Genomic DNA, 6,000 nt, shown 5'->3' with positions numbered 1-6,000 from the left:
TCATTGTTCGCCTGAATGAACATAATCTGGGATTTTCCAGCGACTGAACGAACGTGGTGTGAATATTGGATTAATCATGTGTAATTATTGATTAGATATTCTTGAAATAATGAGAATCTAAATTATCAATTTACAGAATCTTGTTTTCACTAAAAACTCGAGCGCGATTCCCAGACGTGAATATCGGTGCAATGATGCAACCCCTTTGTTTTTCTCTGCTCTTGCTACCGTATCAATTATTAATGAAATACGTTTTCTATCCTTTCTGTTGCAGCTCAACCATATCATTTAACAATCGAGTTCGATATCGGGTACAAAATGAAGAGTAAACATTATAAACTATTTATCGTAACCCCATATAAACATTAAATTGCATCATTTCATTGCGAATGCCGTTGTTTTCATCGTCGTCGTCGTCGTTGTCGTTGTTGCAACAACATTCCCTCTCGCATGCATCGCTCTCTCTTATTAACACATTCGAAGAAACACGCGCGCCAATCGAGCATGGATGCAGTTAAATAGGTATAAGTGACATAACAAATGTTCAAATATCGTGATGCATCTGCTCTGGTTATCTATTTATCTGGCGGATGAGATGCACACAAGTGGTAGATAATTGTCGTACAATGCGACGCGTTGTCGGCATCCCGTGGTTGTGCTTTCCAAATCTCGCTTCTCACCGACGAAAAAACCCAATTTCGTCTCTAAAATAACAATAATAATGACAATAATTCAAATAACCCACTTTATTTATAATCCGATGCTCTTCGATTCGAGCACACACACACGCTCCTTTGTGTTGACGTTATGCAGTCCAATAAATAAACAATAGCATTTGGTATTAGAAACACCTTTTATATTAAGTATATGACAATAGCGGGTAGGAATAGTCGTTTGTCTGTAGATGCGAATTAAATTTTATTTTGAAATAATTTTTTCTTCCTTGTAAAAATAAAATTTTGTTTGTATTTGATTTGAATGAAAAAATTATGCCAATTATTTAACATTTATTCATTATTATTACTAATTTTTCTTCGTAATTTTTAATTTTTTTTATTTTAATTTTAATTTTTTAATTTATTTTAAATTATTAGAATCCAAAAATAAATAAACCCCCAAAATATTGATTTTTATTGTATTTTTGCACTTTTTATTAAATTTTCATTAAATTTAATTATTTCAATTTTGTTCAATTATTTTTTTAAAACATTTTTTTTTTCATAAAACAAAATTGAAATACCAAAACTTTTTTTTGTTCCAATAGATAGTCAAATAGTTCTCCTTAGAGAAAAGCTAATGACGCAGCAATAATTTTCAAAAATTAAAAAAAAAATTATTTTGGTCACTTGACTCAAAAATTTTTTCATCTAAATTTCGATAGAAAATGTGTTATTTATGAAAGTTGAGAAATAAAAAGTTTAAGAAATTTTTTAACATTTTTCATAAAAAAAATCATTGTCAATTTTAAGATTTAAAATAAATATTATTTTCAATTAAATTTAAATTGATTTATTAATTTTAATGATAAAAAATTAATTTTTTAACTTTAATATTTAATTTAATAATTTTCATTGATTAATTTAATTTTATTTTAATTTTTTAAAATTTAATGAAAAATATGTAATTAATTAAAAATTAAGAGATTTAAAAAAATCTCTCAAACTTTTTACCGGAAACTAAATTATTTTTTAAATTAAATTTTGTACTTATTTCATTTGAAGCCATTTTAAGTATTAAAAATTGTTAATCAATATAAAAAAAAAATCGTGAATTCAAACTAAAGAGTCAACTTCATAAAAAAACTCAATAAAAAACTTTTATAATTAAATTTAAAAAATTTCCTATAAAAAAATTTTGTAACATTTGTAGCGCTTCCCACAATCATTAAAATTTAAAGTAGCTTACGAACAAACAAGCAAACATTTCATTTGAAAATGAAGAATAGAATTCAAAGTACTTTTGTCTCCATATGTCTAACTTTTGCATGCAAACAAAAAAAAAACATCCTCATAGGAAGACCAAAAAAAAAATGAAAATTTTTATCAAGATCGATCAGTAATTGCCAGATAAAAAGTTACTTTTTTATGCCTAACATAATAAGAAGAGCCCTTAAATTTTTATCGCATGTCTGATTTTGTATTCTAACAACACACGAAAAAAAAAATTTTTTTTTTCGCAAAAAATAGGTCAAATTTTTGAATTTCAAGTCGACGTCACCGTCATCAAGTTGTAGCTGCAGCACTATCTTGCACCAATTTTCACCTTAATGTGCTTCATTATATTAAAGTAGACATCAGTAGCTCTGTATGTGTCTTATGGAAATTTTTTGACACACACACACACAAAATATCTATTTAATACAGTAGTGCCATGAAGACAAGGAACAAAAAAAAAGTAGAAAGAAATAATGATGACAACATGATGATAATAATTGTCTTGTACAGGTTGTTGCCGAATATTCGTGTGCATTACCTTTAATTTACTAGTTTATGAGATTTTTTTTGGCAACTTATCTTTTTATGCTCGTCGAGCAATTGTGTACCTTTTGTACTGGGTCTCAAAGCAACCGAGAGAAAAAAAACTAAGAGAACGTATTGAAAAAATGAAATTTTGCCAAGATTTTTCTTTTTTTTCTATTCGTATAAAGTTTAATAATGATCATTATATTTTTCCTTGATATTGTTCCTTTTTTTGCACGACAGTTTTTATATATTTGAAAGAAAATGAGACGAGAAAAGTTTCCGTTTTTTGTTGCAACTTGCAACTTTTTAAATAAATGGCAAGTAGACAAAAAAACGAAACGAATTTCCCGAAAAAGAAATTGAGTTGAAAAATTGTGTCAGTGTTGGTGCGATATGCAGCAATAAAATATTGACTTTTTAATCATTGAATTTTTTTTTTCTTTGTTTCAAAATTGAACTAAGGCAGAATTTCAAAAATGGCGCGTTATTTGAATTGAAAATACATATAGTATAAAAATAATCAAATTTAATCTTAATAAAAATCTACACAATTGAATTTTTTGCCCCTTTTATCATTTCCGATCAATCTAATAAACCACAAAACCTGATTATTTTTTTTTGCGAACGCTAGCTCCGTTTTATGCAAAGCACATGTTTATTTTCTACCTAAATCCAATCAATACACACATTCATCGACGTCGTCATCGTCGTTTGCATAAACAACAAAATTTGCGTGAATATGAAAAAATGGATGTCGAGTGAGAGACAAAAAAAAATAATAATAGAAATTATGTGAAAGATGTCGGGTGTTTGCTTGAAAGAACAATGTTATTTTTTGCGTGGTAAGTATTTATTTCTTATCGATGTGATTAGGTATCTTTTGTTTATCTTGCTGTCAGACATAAAATAAGCGTTAATTTTTTTCTTAAAAATTTCTCAAATCTGAATTTTTAAAAGAAAACTTAAGCTTGTCTCTTTTCAGGGTTGGATACATTGCAGGGTTATGCGAAAAACATAATGGAAAACCAAATTTGATGCAGTTAACCTCAAACAACTATTTGACGTTTTGTACTAGAGTTAGGAGTGGCACAACATCAAGTAAAGTGTAGTGAGTGATACACGTTGAAACTTAAACTCATGTTGAACCTAAAAATTTTAATTTAATTGAAGTATGCCTAGAAAATAATTTTACTCAATTTATGATGAAATAAAATCAGTCGAGTGATTGGATTAAACAAGTAAACACGTAGTTTTAAAAAGCCCGCTATAGAAGTTTAAATAAAACAATTCATGAATCAAAAGAAGATTAGTTTTGGCTGCACCCATGGACAAGGAAAAGGCTTCAACCTTGATTCAACCGATATTGCAGATCCACGAAACACAAGGGGTAGAACCAAACGAGCCTGTTGAAAAATTTGCCAAACTCGCCATCGAAGAGGCTAACGAAGCCGGAGAAGTAGCAGCAACAGGCCCGGCAGAGAAGGATGTATACTTCGCGAACGTCGCAACGAAGATTATTGGGAGAGAAAGGACTGGGAGAGCTTTCTTGCGAAAAGGAAGGAGACTCAAGATCAATACCTATCATTGACAAGTCGACTTCAAGAAACGACGAAGATTGAATTAAGGATCAATGAAGCAAAAACTAAGTTCACGTTGATAAAAGCCCTAGGGGTCATTAAAACTACTTATCAGATGTCCGAGAGTTGAGAATTCCTAAACCTAGAAGGATTGATGTATCGATATCACTTCAAAGATCTTACAAATAATTTGCAAAATAAAACCCAAAAAATTCACCATATACAAAACCCTTAGGTCTCAGATACGGAAGCATATCATGGTCAAACTGCTGTAGACTTTCGAGAAAAAAGTTGTTCGTTCCATATTTCCATAGTTCGACATATAATGCGAAACTCGAAATTAAAAATCTTTTAATCAAGCTTAAACTTCAATACTGATATTTACTGAAGCAGGCGACGATCAAAACTGTTACCAAACGATCCAGAAGACAGACAACTTTGAAATCTCATCTTAAGCTCTGCTAAATCCAAATTTTGAATGTAACGCCATCTAAGAAACTAAGGCAGGGTTGTAACGTCCCTGCTTGCCACCTACATGTGAATATTTCGCGATTTATTTCGCACACACCTCATAAGCGCGCGATAAAATCTGGAGTTTCTTGTCAATTCACAAACACAATTATTATTATTGTTATTACTTTTCGAATCGTTGCCATGATATTTTTAACATTCTTTTTTTTATGCAGACATCGTGCGCCCGAGTTTGCCAGTGAATCGTACATAACGCGTGAGGTGAAATATAAATTTTCTTTTTAAATTTAAATACTCATAATGTTTTCTTTTTTTCCTTTTCTTTCCTTCGTCATCTTTTTTTCACACACACATTATGCTACATTTTCCTCAATTTCGATATTTATCATGTTATAGCAAAAATTGTATAGAAAAAAGTGAATAACACGAATAAATAATGGAGATGTGAGGAAAGCGTAGGATGTCCATCTATCGCGCGACGATTTCAAAACCAAAAATTGTGGAAATGTTCATCATATTTTCACCACGAGCAACAACGTGACGTGATCTGTGAAAAAAATTCACTTCACTGTGTAAGCAATTTCGCCAATTTTTTCCGAGAACACATTGACTGACGACTCAACTCAAACCTCGAATGATCAGAATGAAATAGACAGAATTTCATTTTTCTCGGAATGTTTGGCGATGTTGCCGCAGCAGGAGCAAGAAGGCAATAATAATAATGATATCACTTCTCGCATATCGCTTAGGCAATCTTCTTTTCTCGCATAGTAGTATAGAAGAAGATATACGAAGAAAAACAACTTGTTTTTTTCTACATATTTTTTCGTGGCAGAAACATTCGAGGTGAGATATAAATCGTGAATCTAAAATCTAAGCAGCTTGCAAGGTTTTTCTTCTATTGATAGAAGTTGTTATCCGAACTACTGACACAAAAATGTTTGTGGTATATATTTCTCGAATAAATAACAAGATAACTCATATCTCGCTTCTTTTGATAATGTACAGAAAAAAAACATACGAATGTAGGATAGAGAGACAAGGCATGACGACAGAAAGAAAATTATATTCAATACCTGTCTCGTTTTTCTCGGATTTTTCTTTTATTTTTACACGCGACAACGTATATTCTGTGTCTGAAGGAGCATCTACTGCATAAATTGATCAATCTTTATCTCTTAAACTCCGCTTCATACAATTTTATGGCAGAAGAAGGTTATGGAATGCGATAAAAAGAGGTGAAAATCCTTACATTTGAATTACGTCGCACTGAAGTGTATGAAAAATTTTGATGAGAAAAAATAGGTCTTGTCTTTTCCATTTTTTTTTCGGAATAATAAGGCAAGAAAAGACGCTCAAGTAACATCTGTCGTTGAAAATTTTTTGGGAAGAAAATAGAAACAGAAGAAAAAGAAGGAGATAGAACTGCCAATGCGTTCACTTGATAAAAATAGCAAATTTATGATAATACCCACTTTGTATAATAATAA

Source organism: Culicoides brevitarsis, chromosome 1, assembly GCF_036172545.1.
Source record: "Culicoides brevitarsis isolate CSIRO-B50_1 chromosome 1, AGI_CSIRO_Cbre_v1, whole genome shotgun sequence".
Lineage (NCBI taxonomy): Eukaryota > Metazoa > Arthropoda > Insecta > Diptera > Ceratopogonidae > Culicoides > Culicoides brevitarsis.
The sequence above is the reverse complement of the archived record's forward strand: the minus strand, read 5'-3'. Positions refer to the sequence as shown.